The following is a 17,217-nucleotide window of genomic DNA, read 5'->3' as shown; positions in this document are numbered from 1 at the left end:
ACATCCAGAAAGCTCAATGCTTCGGGGACTACAGAATAGAAAATGAACTGCACACTTTGAACACAGCAAAGGTGTTGTGACTTGCAGGGATTTGGTTGACCTTTCCCGAGAATAACTGAAAACAGAGAGGTTCCAGGTGGGTATCGTTGATGTGCAAAACATAATGAAAACGGTGGATGGCGATATCGTGAAATCAGTCTCATTTATACTGACTTTCAGCAGCACAAAACTTGCAGAGGGCGTTGATGCTGGTTACCTTTGAGTCAGCGTGTGACTTAATTTTGCTAACCTTATGCGCTGTTTTACACGTCAGGGATTTGGGTACACGGCCCTACGTTGTAAGGGAAAAGCCACTTGTAGCAGATGTGGTAGTGCCACCCATTAAGGTGTTTGTTGTCCATCTCCTCCAAAGTGTGTAACCTGCTCTGGGGATCACACAGATCACACAGTCTGGAGTAGTGACTGCAAGGTCTTCCTTGAAAAAAAAAAAAAAAAAAAAAAAAAAAAAAAAAAAAAAAAAAAAAAAAAAACTAAGCGTACCTGTTACGGTTAGGCCAAAATATCGGGAAAGGCCATGCCGCCTTAAGTCTGTTCTCAAACAGCCAGTTCAGACGACCGATGTTGCTACACAAACGGTAGTTGCTGTTGTAATAGGATGACTGGAGCGGGTGACGTGGTCGGTGTTGTAGGGCGTAGCTGGGTAGAAGAAGGTGGTTGATTTCAGCAATCTTCCTCTTTATTGTTGGTTCTTCCAATACATTTTCCGGTACCTCAGCCCCACCACTCGTTCCGTGGTGGGGACGTTCTGATGCGTGCAGTCCGGGGAACGCGACGCTGTGCTCGGTCAGCGAGAGCATTAGGGAACGACTGACAAGAATGGGGGAAAGAAATACAGTAGAAGGAGAATGGGTAGCTTTGAGAGATGAAATAGTGAAGGTAGCAGAGGATCAAGTTGATAAAAAGACGAGGGCTAACAGAAAAGCTTGGGTAACATAAGAGATATTGAATTTAATTGATGAAAGGAGAAAACATAAAAATGCAGTCAATGAAGCAGGCAAAAAGGAATAAAAACATCTCAAAAATGAGATCGACAGGAAGTGCAAAATGGCTAAACAGGGATGGCCAAAGGACAAATGTAAGGATGTAGAGGGGCATATCACTAGTGGTAAGATAGATACTGCCTATAGGAAAATTAAAAAGACCTTTGGAGAAAAGAGAACCACTGGATGAGTATCAAGAGCTCAGATGGAAACCCAGTTCCAAGTAAAGACGGGAAATCAGAAAGATGGAAGGAGCATATAGAGAGTCTGTACGAGGGCGATGTTCTTGCGGACAATATTATAGAAATGGAAGACAATGTAGATGAGGATGAAATAGGAGATATGATACTGCGTGAAGAGTTTGACAGAGCACTGAAAGACCTAAGTCGAACCAAGGCCCTGGAAGTAGACAACATCCCATTAGAACTGCTGACAGCCTTGGGAGAGCCAGGCCTAACAAAACTCTACCATCTGGTGAGCAAGATGTATGAGACAGGCGATATACCCTTAGACTTCAAGAAGAATATAATAATTCCAATCACAAAGAAAGCTGGTGTTGACAGATGTGAAAATTACCGAAGTATCAGTTTAATAAGCCAAGGCTGCAAAATACTAACACGAATTCTTTACAGACGAATGCAAAAACTGGTAGAAGCCGACATCGAGAATGATCAGTTTCGATTCCGTAGAAATGTTGGAACACATGATGCAATACTGACCCTACGACGTATCTTACAAAATAGATTAAGGAAAGGTAAACGTACATTGCTAACATTTGTAGACGTAGTAAAAAGCTTTTGACAATGTTGACTGGAATACTCTCTTTCAAATTCTGAAGGTGGGAGGGGTAAAATACAGGGAGCGAAAGGCTATTTACAATTTGTACAGAAACCAGATGGCAGTTATAAGAGTCGAGGGACATGAAAGGAAAGCAGTGTTTGCGAAGGGAGTGAGGAAGGGCTGTAGCCTATCCCCGATGTTATTCAATCTGTATATTGAGCAATCAGTAAAGGAAACAAAAGAAAAATTCGGAGTAGGAATTAAAATCTATGGAGAAGAAATAAAAACTTTGAGGTTCGCTAATGACATTTTAATTCTGAATGTATTCTTTCCCGGCGTATACAGCTGGCGAAGAGTTCCCGGGCTTCCAGCCGGGTGGCGGTGTCTTCAAACTGCGACGTTTCGACGAGTGACAGACTCGACATCTTCTGGCGAAGTGTCGAGACTTTGTGGATGCAGGTCCTATAAAGGCACATTTGCATGCCGAGCGTGAGTTTCCTCGGAAACGCGAAATATTAATTAAATAAATAATCAGTGACAAATAAATAAAGCCTATGGCACACAACTGCAGCGCTGTGTCGCTGATAAAACAAAAGCACAATTACGTTACTCTTATGTTTGATTAAGAAAGGGAGAGCTCTGGTAGAAGTGGTGCGAGAAGCACGTATTTTATTTTATTGTCTGGCACACCGCCATATTTCATGTTATAGAGGAATACTGCGAGTTGCAACCACACTAGGCACTCGATTCTGTAAAGAATTATATTTATAAAAGTAAGTAGGATTATGAACTGTAGGCTTATTCATTGAATATATCTGATTTAACTAACTGTGTAACTTTTTTATGTTTAGTAGACAATCACCTCTGTACGACGTATTGGCATGGCTGGCAAATTATTGTAATATTGAGATTTAGATTATGAGTCCGCACCTACCGCAGCAGTCTTTGGAAACGATTTAATTACGAAGTCCGATTATTCAGTTTTATTTCACGGTCAACTACGAGTAACATTGCCTTTACGAAAAAGCCATTGTCAAGCGTCTGATACCGAATAATTAAACGTCCACGTTCCAGATAAGCAAATACAATTGCAATCACAATCACCATCATACAGATAGAATAATCAATATCTAAATAACAATATATTTTTATTTATTTATTTTTATTTATTTTATATTGGCGACCGTGACAGGACTTGTTATTTTGTCATTTGTTACATTGTTCTCTTTGTTTCATGTAAAAAACCAACTTTCTGGACCTGGACGTCAATGTATGAGAGATAACAAAATCTGAAGATATTTTCCAATTCTGAAATTTTGCGGGAAGACGCAATGAAACTTCCAGCAAAATAAGGTAAGACGCAGCATCTTTGCATTAGCAGGCTTGACCAGACGTATAATTCAGTGTATTAGCTTTTCAGTAAATTCTGTAGTGTTTCTTTTCCGCATAACAGTTTCAGTGATAAATTTCATTCTCAGTACTTTTCCCTAAACAATAACGTATGCAACAATACCAATACACGAGTGTACAATATGGCCGACTTCTGTACGATATCATGTAACATGGCCAGCAGCCATTACCAATAATCTCAAATTCAGTTTATATTTTTAAATTAACAGACAGCCATTGTTGCTACGAGCGATTCATGCTCAACTACATTTTATTTTAAAATCAGTGTCAAAAATTTTCTTGAAACATATATCACGTGTGGCATGGTAATAACTAGAAAACAATACGCAAAAATGGAACAGCAAGGACGTACTATTCAGACGCAATCCGACTCGGACGTGAGACAAGTGTTAGAAAATGACTTTACGACAGCAACCGGTAGTGACGATTCATCAAACATTGACGCAAGTGTTGACGAAAATTTTGACGATAGGCCGTCCACTACAAAAATTTCAAAATCTCAATCAGAGCCCATGTTAATGCATGACGTCACGTCTAATGACGCGGCGGGGGCAGAGACCTTGCAAACAGTAAACATTGCCGACATGTTACAAATGCTAATGAAACAAAACGCAGTAAATATGGCAACCATAAGGAAACAGAACGCCGAAAACATGGCAACCTTAAAGGCACAATTAGAGACACAAAATGAACAGTTAAAAACACAAAATGACGAAATCAAATCTGATCTCATAGCAATCAAGATAGGTAATGACACTTTATGTAAGCGTGTGGAACTTATAGACGCCACACTGACCAAACAGATGACCGAACTCAGCACTAAATTTTCCCAGCTCAATACGAGACAAGAAAAGACTACAACTGACGTAGCACTTTTACAGACACAAGTAAAAAACCTTAATGTCACGTGTGAAGTTCTTACTGAACAAATTCAAACATATCCGTCAGTACATGACAACCTTGAAAAACGAATTACTGACGTACAGAATAAATTTGACAATGTTGAACAACACCTGACTGACATCTTACAATCAGATGCCACAGCTCATTTTCAAAATATTAATAAAGAATTTCATGATTGGGTTGAGAACAAAGACAAACATTTTGATAGATGCTTACGTGAAAATTTACCAACAATTGTGCACGACTCCGTAGCGCAATACATTACTAATAACAAACAGCTGATCAGTGACGCAGTACAATCCGTCACTGCACCCATGAGACAATTCACCGATCAACTACAGTCTGAATGTAACGAAAATATCAGTCAAAATGTACAGTTCAGAAACCAATATACATTCGAGTAAGATACACACATTCCGCACACGACAAATACACAAGAACAAAACACACCACGACTACAACACATACCACGATGTGGAAACACAAACACAAGCTATTATCATGGTAAACCACAGCAACATTATCGTAATTACTCGCCAGCTGAACATACCAGTAATTACAGTGGAATAAATCCATATCACAATGCGAAGGAAGATGAAAGCTTAATGAAACACAGGCAATTTCAGATTTTTATCCCAGAAAAACGAACCATTCATCCGGTGATTTTTCTTAAATCTTTTAGTAACGCATTTCCACGCACTTGGAGTGACCGGAAAAGGATTTCATATATTGTCGGTTACATCCAAGGGGATGCAGCTGTCTGGGCATACAGTCAAGCTGACGTATGTACCACGTACAGTGAGTTTGAGCGTGCTTTTCTGAACAAATTCTGGTCGCAATCCGTCCAGGAGCGACTCAGAAGACAAATTTTAGAACCTGAAACTTTTAACAGTAAAAATGGTAACTTACGCAGATATTTTGAAAAATACTTGAACATGGGACACTTTTTAGACGAACCAGTCGCAACGCGTGATATACTCCGTGCGTTGAAGGCCAAATTGCCTTTCAACATTAAAGAAAAACTCCTACATATCTCGGATGACGATTCAGATTATTTTTTAACAGCCTTAGATTCGGTTGACATGTTACTTGAAGATCAGCGCTTCGCGCGGCAAAACAGCAGCCACAATGTTTACACTAGTGGTATGCAAAACATGCAGGCTTGCCAACACAATTCTGGCGCGCCCACAGTTGGATACGCGGTACAACAAAAACAGCAAACTCACATGCCGTCTCAGTACGGAAATCAAAATCAACACGCGTATTCCAATACAAACAATAGTTACAACAGTAATAACATTTCATGCGGCAATCCATACAAAAGGCACCGCGGTAATAACTACAACGGTAACAACGGATACAAAGGTAATAACAAAAACACAAACAGAAATAGAAATAATAATAACTACGAGCCAAGACAGCATCAAGGTTGGACTCGTAACGATCAGTACTTTCATTCAAACTCTGCTTTACCACAGCAGCCACCAGATCAAAATTGGAGCATACCTTACGACCGACAGGTAAGTTATAATGCGCAACAGCAACAACAACCGCAAAAGTTTGGAGATCATAATAGGCAATATCCGAATGTGAATATAATAGAAATGACACCTGATGCACAACCTCAATCTGTGTCAGTACCTAGTACAAATGATAATCCAACAAACTAGAAACAGTCACTACTTTGCCCCAGGTCGTGGCTGAAGAATTCTTGGGGGGCGACTTCAATGTTAATCAGTTATTTGACACCACACTTGAACAACAGAATAATGATATGCCGAATAATTCTAAACAAAAACTACCTGTTTTATTTATAAGATACAACCACAATAACAATATATCAGATGAACTTTTACAAGACAGTACACAATGTCGTTTAAACACAAATGAAATTGTTTTAGCATCTACTACTGGTGTAGTAGGTGGGATTCCAACTACTATTATCCTAGATACAGGTGCAGCTGTGAGCGTTTTGTCTTTTAATTTCTATAAAAAGATGTGTGAATTGGAACCTGTGCCTGAGTTTCCTGCCCAAAACTGTAAAATAACTACTGCACTAGGTAATAAGTCATGTAGGGTTACGAAGCAAGTTTTTGTAAACGTTAAAATAGGTAATGGAACCGTACAATGGCCATTCCTGGTTGTACAAAACCTTGTGACAAATTGCATATTAGGAATAGATATTATGAGCGAGAAGGACTGCATTATAGACTTCTCCAAAGGTAAATGTATTTTAAATGATAAAGGCAGTGTAATTATTATTGATTTGGACAGGAGAACTCTAAAGCATGACAAACACTGTACAGGGTACAAGGTTCAGTTAGTACTTGACAATGACATTCAAGACATGCAAACACACTCATCTGACACAGAGCTAATGGACTTGAAAACATTGCTTGATCATAAGATAAGTGAAGCTACAGCTCTCAGTGTACATGAACGTATAAAACTACAGGAAGTGTTATCCAAATATTTACAAGTTTTTACCAAACGATTAGGTGTTATCAACACGTATGTGTACAAGATTGAAGTTAAGCCTCACAAGATCTTCTACCATAAGACATATAACGTACCGTTATCTCAACGACCTGCTGTGTGGCAAGAATTAAAACAAATGTTAGACTGGAAGGTCATTGAACCATCCACCTCACCTTATTGTAGTCCTCTACTTGTTGTCAAAAAATCAAATGGAAGCATTAGGTTAGTGTTAGACGCACGAGCTATTAATGAAATAATTTTACCGGTTCACACAAAACCTGAAAATTTAGAAGAGCAATTACAGAAATTTCTAGATGCAAAATATTTTTCCACAATAGATCTCGCTAATTCGTTTTGGCAGGTGGGTATCACTCCTGATTCTCGGAAATATACTGCATTTATGTTCGGGGGGCGAACCTATCAGTTTTGTGTTCTACCCTTCGGACTGAATGTCAGCTCTGGGGTATTCATTACAGCCCTGGATACCGTGCTTGGCGACGATTTAGTTGAGACAGTCACACACTATGTAGATGATATACTGATAGCTACACAATCTTGGAATGAACACGTTGACACTCTTCAAAGAATTTTAGAAAAATTTGCACAAGCTGGAGTCACAGCCAACCTAAGAAAATCAAAATGTGGTTGCAGTGAGATAAAGTATTTAGGACATATCATTAATTCACAGGGCATACGTCCGGATCCCAGTAAATTAGATGCTATCAGAAACTTTCCTAGCCCTCGAACTAAAAAGCAGTTAAAATCATTCCTTGGGCTATGTTCATTTTTCAGACGTTTTTTGCCACAACCACTTTTGAACAGTAAACATCTGCTAAATCTACTCAGAAAGAATCAAGTTTGGATCTGGTCGGAACAGTGCCAGAATGACTTTAATACAATTAAACATGCTTTAGTGAATGCTAACATATTGAGCCATCCAGATTTCAATTTAGATTTTTGTATGACTTGTGACGCTTCACGTACTGGCTTGGGCTGTTGCTTATTTCAAGTTGTAAAGAATAAAGAGGAGGAACAGATAAGAATTATTGGGTTTGCGAGTCGCACTCTAACTGAATGTGAGCGTACATACTCCACTACTGAGTTAGAAACACTTTCCATAGTATGGGCATTCAAGAAATTCAATTACTATTTATTTGGAAAACATACGGTAATTTACACCGATCACCAGGCCCTGACATTTTTGTTAACTTGTAAACTTGTACATCCTAGACTATCACGATGGGCAGTTACACTTCAGAACTACTCTTTTGAAATTAAGTACATAAGAGGTAAGGACAACACCATTGCAGACACTTTGTCTAGACTTCCACAAGGTATGAATGATACCAACAGTGACTTAGGAAGTATAAATGACTACAGGATTCTCTTAATGCAAGACAAGCAGTATCACCAATATTATATTGATATGTGCAGAAACATGGCTGAATTACAAAAATCTGATCTTCACTGGTATAAGATAATAACATTACTGGTAGAAAAACACAATCATCCTTTGACTAAGTATTACAAGTTACACAATGATGTGTTATTTTACCGCCGACATCCAAATGCTACTAACTGGTGTGTATGCATTCCCAAAGAGTCTGAACGTAATCTAATTTGGCACACACACTTAGTTTGGGGTCATTATGGGACGAAAAAGTGTTTGGCAAAGCTCAGCACATACTGTTATTTTAGCAATATGAGAAGAAAAATTTACAGGGAAATAAAAACATGTGTCATATGTCAAAAATCAAAACCTCAGAATTTATCCACAAAAACAGATTTACATTCTATTTTACCCAGTAAACCCCTGGAAATTCTGTGTACTGACATCAGTGGACCGCATCCAGCAAGCTCTGGAGGCGTCAAATATATCTTAGCTTTTTACGATATATTTTCTAAACATGTAAAACTTTATGCTTTAAAATCCGCCACTGCAAATGCTATAATACGAAGATTCTCAAGTGATTACCTGACGCACGTGGGAAAACCTAAAGCAATTCTATCAGATAATGCAGCATACTACTCTGGGTACAAATGGAGAAATTTCTTGAAGGACAATAACATCAAAAGTATATTTATTTCGAGGTTTATTCCACAATGTAACGCGACTGAGAGACTTTTCCGAGAATTAAATCGATTCATGAGGACCTATATTTCATCAAAACATACTAATTGGGTGTCCTACCTAAGTCTTTTCGCCGGCCGAAGTGGCCGTGCGGTTAAAGGCGCTGCAGTCTGGAACCGCAAGACCGCTACGGTCGCAGGTTCGAATCCTGCCTCGGGCATGGATGTTTGTGTTGTCCTTAGGTTAGTTAGGTTTAACGAGTTCTAAGTTCTAGGGGACTAATGACCTCAGCAGTTGAGTCCCATAGTGCTCAGAGCCATTTGAACCATTTTTAAGTCTTTTCGAAGACGTACACAATAACTTAAATATTTACCATACGAATTACACACCTAACGAGATCATGTTCAATTGCAAACAGAACGATCAGTGGATAGAACCATTACCTAAGTTGTCGGACAAGGAAATCACACCTGAACAGAAAATAAAAGAAGTATTGACTACATTGACACATCACGCACAAATACGAAACAAACATCACAGAAACATAATAAAAAGAAAACAAAAATTCGAGGTAGGAATGCTTGTACTACTTCGTACTCATCATAAATCTGTAGCACTCAAACGACGCAACGCTAAGTCGCGTCTGCTATATGAAGGACCGTATATAATTGTTAACATACCCCATCCTGGTGCGTATCTGTTACAACATCCTAGAACTAACAAAATTATTGGGCTATACGCACACCGAGATCTTAGAGCATTTCATGCTGAATAATGTCAAGGTCATACCCATCAAAATATTGCTAAGCAACTCGAAAAACTCTGTTGTTACAACACAGATAATAAGTAGTATAGAGATTTTCATTTCAGCGGTTCCAGTGACGCAGTTGAAGACAGAACTCTTCTTTCAGCGCGCGCCTCCACCTGAAAGACGGAATATTAAAGTAAAATTTATGATTACGTAGCAGTGGATGACATATTAATTTTTCACGGAACATTTGTTACTGAAGGTACCACTGACTTGGTGTGACACCTGACGAACTGACAGACGTCATCTGTGAAGCGATCTTTTACTTTGAGAAATAGATTAGACGCACATCTCTCAACACGAAAAGCATCTATCAGTAGTCAAGGCCACACAGACACTCTACACACACGCACAAAACGCGAGGAATCGAACATTTTCTCTCTCTTACTATTTTGAATATTTATTGAGTAGTGAAAACGCCTGGTCTTGCCTACTGATGTAATGAATGTTGTGTCTAACTTATCTTAATTTCAGATGACATCACAAAAAACATCGATAATATCCCAGCAAAACCGCTAAAGAGGATGTAAATATCTGCAATTCATGAAATCAAATGTGACACAATGTAATAACCTATAGCGATGTAATGATGATGTAAACATGTTTATGTGCAACTATATTATGTTTATGCTAAGAAAATATGTGACGTGTGTATGTATAATTACTTATTTTTTTAACTGATGTATAGTGTAACTGTTACTATGTAAAAATTTGAACAAAACGAGTGCCAAAAAGACATTGCATAGTGAACCACTGTTCACGGACATTAACGAACATTACTAACTCTGCAACTACGCGGAAACCCATGTGAAAGAAACTGTTAATGCCATTCATTATGCAGCGTATCTATGTAAACGCGATGAACGATTTCCTTGATTAATAACTACGAACATTTAGGTGAGCTATATTCAGCAAAAAACTGAAAATGTGAAGTGCATAATTCGTGCATCGTCTAGTGACATTACTACAGTACCCAACTTCAAGATGTTAACCGGATTAAATGGACACATAGTGCCTGTCCAGAAAACAACACGACGGGTGGAAGAATTTTGGTTGGAACTTCAGGGAATGAAATGTTCTCGAAATGTGACGGACACTCTTACCTGGACTGTCCAAGGATCGACGCCAGCTATGTGCCGTCCGAGGTTCTGCAACCAAGCTTCCACGGAATGTAAAAAACGAACTGCACGTGGACCAATTACTCGACGGGTCACGTCTGATCTGTAATAAGCAATGCTTTTAGTCACAACGAACTGCATCACTACGACTATAATGGAAATGAGAAATGGACACGCTTATGTATTAATCACGTTGTTATACAACGATGTTACTGTGATCAAAAAACTTTACCTCGACGATACTAACCTGTAAAAAATTATTGTGCAGCGGATGAATATGAACTGTAATAACGACACGATGTGTATAGGTCAACGCACCTGAAAAATACGGACATTTTTCTTTGAAGTATTTCAAAACAATACTATGTAACTAAGAACATTCAACAATCTAAGTTGTATTGTGTTATAACAAATATTGTAAATTTAAAACTAAGTTACCTGTCGTAGAATGTAGTCTTCATATGTAATCTTGGTTGAATATTTTCTTTGTGCAACGACTGAAAAACGCGCGCACACGAACAATATGATCTGCAATACTGTGCCGCGTGATCTAACTGTACGACATAACGGCAGTGCCGCAGTTACACAGACGCTTCTGCGCATGCGCGCACTCTATCTGCCAACATAAGAACTTTTACGGCGCACCCGCGTCATTCAAATTTTGTATATAATGTGTATAATGTGTAATATAAGTCATGTAAATAGTTGTAGATAACTTAGATTTTCTTGTGCCTTTAGGTGAATTGCTCGCCTGCAGGTGTGTCCTTTCGCCTCGCAATTCAGGGGGCAATATAAAGGCACATTTGCATGCCGAGCGTGAGTTTCCTCGGAAACGCGAAATATTAATTAAATAAATAATCAGTGACAAATAAATAAAGCCTATGGCACACAACTGCAGCGCTGTGTCGCTGATAAAACAAAAGCACAATTACGTTACTCTTATGTTTGATTAAGAAAGGGAGAGCTCTGGTAGAAGTGGTGCGAGAAGCACGTATTTTATTTTATTGTCTGGCACACCGCCATATTTCATGTTATAGAAGAATACTGCGAGTTGCAACCACACTAGGCACTCGATTCTGTAAAGAATTATATTTATAAAAGTAAGTAGGATTATGAACTGTAGGCTTATTCATTGAATATATCTGATTTAACTAACTGTGTAACTTTTTTATGTTTAGTAGACAATCACCCCTGTACGACGTATTGGCATGGCTGGCAAATTATTGTAATATTGAGATTTAGATTATGAGTCCGCACCTACCGCAGCAGTCTTTGGAAACGATTTAATTACGAAGTCCGATTATTCAGTTTTATTTCACGGTCAACTACGAGTAACATTGCCTTTACGAAAAAGCCATTGTCAAGCGTCTGATACCGAATAATTAAACGTCCACGTTCCAGATAAGCAAATACAATTGCAATCACAATCACCATCATACAGATAGAATAATCAATATCTAAATAACAATATATTTTTATTTATTTATTTTTATTTATTTTATAGTCCCTTTATACATGTGGCGTGCCCCCCACCACCTGGCCGTGGGAGTCTGGGTCCAGTGGAGCCGGCGGGCGGGGTGGAGGGGGAAGCGGGTGCGCCGTTCGTGTCTCCGTCTGAGCATTACGGTCGCGTCTTGTGGGCTGGACGGTTCTTGGTGCGTTCCTGGCGTATTGTGGCTAATGCAGGATTCCAGGCCGCGCTCAGTTGATTACCTTCGTCCCTGTTCACAAGATTCTCGTGGACCCGTATTTCTACTGATTCTTTAATGACGCTGTCCCAATAGCTCCCGGCTCGGCACAGCACCCTGGTGTTCTCGAAATCAAAGGTGTGGTTTTCTTTGATGCTATGTTCAGCTATAGCAGTTTTCTCTATTTGTCCAAGTCGGACATGCCTGGTGTGTTCCTCTCACCTTTTCGAGATGCAGCGCTGCGTTTGTCCAATGTACTGTACACCACATTAGCAGGCAACGCTGTATATACCAGGTGTGTTGAGTTCGAGTGGGTCTTTAGCTGAGCCCAGCACCTCTTTCGTCTTCGGCGGTGGTCGGAAGACGGTATTTATGTTTGATTTTCTCAGTAGCCTCCCGATTTTGGCTGATATGGGCCCCAAATATGGAAGAAAGGCGAGTCTCTTGTTATGTTCTTTCTCTTCCTGAAATTTGTCATCCTGTCTCCTCTTGAAGGCCCTACCAATCTGTGTTTCACTGTACCCGTTTTTCCGAAATACCTCTCTCAGGTGGTGTAATTCGTCTGAGAGGCTTTCTTTGTCACAAATGACGCGCGCCCTATGTACCAAGGTGGTCAGTTGCGCCGGATGGTGGCAGCTGGTCTGCGTGCGTCTTCTTTCTATATACTGAATGGCTCAGCGTGCCATCCGCTTTCTTCCTGATTAGTATGTCCAGGAATGGAATACAGCCATTCTCTTCTACTTCCATCGTGAAGGTGATATTCTCATGTATGCCGTTTAGGTGGTCCATAAACTCCTCCAGTGCCTGCCTGGCTTGATGCCAAATCACGAAAGTGTCGTCCACATAGCGGAAGAAGTGCCTGGGTTTACGGTGAGCAGTTTGTAGTGTCACCTCCTCAAAGTGTTCCATATAAAGATTCGCGATCCCTGGAGCAATGGGAGATCCCATGGCCACTCCATCCACTTGTTCATAATGCTCTCCATTGCACTTGAAGTAGTTGGTCGTAAGTACATTTTCAAAGAGCTTCACTGTTTCAGGCTCGAAGTGCTGATTAAGTAGTGCCAAGGCCACTTGTAGAGGTACTTTCGTGAACAAGCAGGTGACGTCGAAGCTGACGAGTAGGTCATCACTCTGTATTCGGATGTCCTTCAGTATTCTTATGAAATCTGCGGAGTTTTTCACGTGATGACTGCAGTGTCCCACCAGTGGTTTTAATAGAGTCGCCAGGTATTTGGCCAGTCCATAACTGTGCGAGTTGATAGTGTCCAGGATCGGCCGTAGAGGCACCCCATCTATGTGAATCTCGGGCAATCCATACAGGCGCGGTGGCGTTGGGGTTCTGGGATACAGCTGTTTCTGCACTGCCTCTGGTAGATCTGAGTCCTTCAGTAGCGCCGCGGTTTTCCTGGTCATCGTCGATGTAGGGTCCTTGATGATTTTCCTGTAGGCTGGGTCTTGCAGCAGAGATCAGATTTTCTGTTGGTAGTCGACTGTGCGAATCAGCACCGTCGCATTTCCCTTGTCTGCTGGGAGGACCATGATGTCAGCATCATCCCTCAGTGCGCGGATAGCCTCTCGGTCCGGCGCAGTAATGTTGGGTTTCGGGAGCCGTGACTTGTCGATGATCATGCAAGTCCCCCTTCGGATCTTCTCAGCTTCCTCCTTGGGTAGGCCTCGGATTGCTACCTTTACGCTGCTGACGATGTCCCGTTTCGGTATGGTCCTTGGTACAGGTGCAAAGTTCAACCCTTTCGTGAAGACAGAAGTAGTGGCTGCATCTAGCACCTTATTTGTCAAATTTACAATAGCTCTGGTGCTATTTGTGACCTTCTGGGTCGACTGAGCTACAGAGAGTCTGTCGAATTTGTTGATCTGTTTTGCGGCAACATGCCGTTTCTGCACCTCACTGTCGGCGTGAGAGCTGCAGTCAACCCACTCCCAAGTGTGTGCCGGTAATGCTTCTGCCATTTTCAGGTGAAATGCGATCAGGATGCGTGCATTCTTGTCCAGTTCTTGCCGTGTGTAGTAAATGCGTTCCCTGACAATGGCCATTCCTGCTCGCCATAAAATACGTTCGGTTTTCTTCGTTTTCACAGGATGTCTAAATTCCGCAAATCGTGGCAAGATGTACTTGTCTCGGCAACGTTGGAGGAAAGCCAATGAGCTGAGCAATTTGGCTTTCCTGTTGCGTTCTTTCTGCAGCAGCTTGAAGCTGCAGAGCATCTCCTCCCCGTAGAGGTGTCGTAAATGTGAATGTATTCTTTCCCGGCGTATACAGCTGGCGAAGAGTTCTCAGGCTTCCAGCCGGGTGGCGGTGTCTTCAAACTGCGACGTTTCGACGAGTGACATACTCGTCATCTGCTGGCGAAGTATCGAGACTTTGCGGATGCCGGTCCCTTTATACCCGTGAAGTCCCCCCCCCCCACCACCTGGGCGCGGGAGGCTGTGTCCAGAGGAGCCGGCGGGCGGGGGGCAGGGACGAAGGTTATCAACTGAGCGCGGCCTGGAATCCAGCATTAGCCACAATACGCAAGGAACGCACCAAGAACCGTCCAGCTCACGAGACGCGACCGGAATGCTCTGTCGGAGACACGAACAGCACACCCGCTTCCCCCTCCACCCCGCCCGCCGGCTGCTCTGGACGCAGCCTCCCGCGGCCAGGTAGTGGGGGACACGCCACAGGTATAAAGGAACCGGAATCCGCAAAATCTCGACACTTCGCCAGAAGATGACGAGTATGTCACTCGTCGAAACGCCGCAGTTTGAAGACACCGCCACCCGGCTGGAAGCCCGAGAACTCTTCGCCACATTGTAATTCTTTCAGAGACAGCAAAGGACCGGGATGAGCAGCCGAACGGAATGGACAGTGTCTTGAAAGCAGGATATAAGGTGAACTTCAACAAAAGCAAAACGAGCATAATGGAATGTATTTGAATTACGTCGGGTGATGATAAGGTTATTAGATTAGGAAATGAGACGCTTAAAGAAGTAAATGAGTTTTGCTCTTTGGGGAGCAAAATAACTGATGATGCTCGAAATAGAGAGGATATAAAATGTACACTGGCAAAGGCAAGGAAAGCGTTTCTGAAGAAGAGAAATTTGTTAACATCGAGTATAGATTTAGGTACCAGGAAGTCGTTTCTGAAAGTATTTGTTTCGTGTGTAGCCATGTATGGTAGTGAAACGTGGACCATAAATAGTTTAGACAAGAATAGAATAAAAGCTTTAGAAATGTGGTACTACACAAGAATGCTGAAGATTAGATGGGTAGATCACATAACTAATGAGGAGGTATTGAATAGAATTGGAGAGAAGAGAAGTTTGTGGCACAACTTGAGTAGAAGGAGGGATCGCTTGGTAGGGCATATTCTGAGGCATCAAGGGATCACCAATTTAGTATTGGAGGGCAGCGTAGAGGGTAAAAATCGTAGAGGAATACCAAGAGATGAATACACTAAACAGATTCAGAAGGATGTGAGTTGCAGTGGGTTCTGGGAGATGAAGAAGCTTGCACAGGATAGAGTTGCATGGAGAGCTGCATTAAACCAGTCTCTGGACTGAAGACCACAACAACAACAACAACAACAGGCACATATGAACCCACAAGTTACTCGACTTTGTGCTCATTAACAGCGATTAGGCGTTAATGTGTGTGCCGGAATTCCCTGTAATAGGCTCCACCTCAGTGGACAGAGATATCCCATCTTCGTAGAACGTACGTTGCTAGAACTGTTGGAGGATAGACCTCTGAATGTTAGACAAAATATGCATATCCAGCTCTATAGGGCTCCAGTCCATATCAACACTGCTGTGAGGAATCATCTGAGGGGTCCCTTCAATGGATCAGTAAAGCTGGCCTCTCAGGTACTCTGACCCCACGTGTCTGGATTTCTGGCTCTCGGGTATGTGAAGCAGCTGATATATGAAAGCACAGCAGAAACGGTAGAAGATGTTTTCGCTAGAATTGACTTCGCTGCTGGTACCATGCGGACATGCCAGGAATTTTAGAATGGATACGACAATCAATCGTCCGGTGATGTACCGTGGGCATAAAAGCTCTGCATTCCAACGGTTTCTGTGAATTACACTGCTGTAATTGGCACGTTAAACTAACTTCTGTGTATATCGTCCCTAGCCTCAGAAACTGGCGTCAGGGCTCACGTGTAGCATAACTAAATAAATTTATTTTGATGTGATCCATCTTTCATATTAATTTGAAACAGTAACTTCAAAACATCCTGTGTATTTATTCTACAGTTTGTGCTCATCCAAGTTAAACTATTCATTGCTGTTTACTTGGTAGTCTTATTGCCCACAGAAGCTATGGTTTGATGTTACGTGATCAGTGTCTCCATTTTGTAAAATCCTCAGTAAAATCTTTACTTATATCCAGGTGTGTTAGTCATCTACACGAAGCTGCTGCAATATTCCAGGCACCTCATCCATCAGTTAAGCAATTTTACTCTTTTTCTATATGGTACAGCTACAGGATTTCTGTATTTTATTTAATAGGTTTCTAATGTTTCCTTCCCAAATTTTTGCAAAATGACTCTTGCCATCACATTGTGGTTCCTGTGTAGGAGAAATTGCGGGAGGTAGCGCAGTTGTCAGCACGCTCGACTCTCATTGGGTAGGACAACGGTTCAATCACGCGTCTGGCCATCGTGATTTAGGTTTTACGTGATTTCCTTAAAACACTTACGCCAAATGCGAGGATGGTTCCTTCGAAAGGCTACGACCAGTTTCCTTCCCTATCCTTCCCCAGTCCGAGCCTGTGCTCAGTCTCTAATGATCTCGTTGTCGGTGGGACCCTAAACATTAATCTCCTCCACCTCCTGTGTAGGAAAAATTGTAGTTCATCCTTGATGCTATGTTTCACAGAGATAAGCTTGGACAATTGGCCATGTTGATAACTGTTGAA

Source organism: Schistocerca serialis, chromosome 6, assembly GCF_023864345.2.
Source record: "Schistocerca serialis cubense isolate TAMUIC-IGC-003099 chromosome 6, iqSchSeri2.2, whole genome shotgun sequence".
In the NCBI taxonomy this organism is placed as follows: Eukaryota; Metazoa; Arthropoda; class Insecta; order Orthoptera; family Acrididae; genus Schistocerca; species Schistocerca serialis.
The sequence above is the reverse complement of the archived record's forward strand: the minus strand, read 5'-3'. Positions refer to the sequence as shown.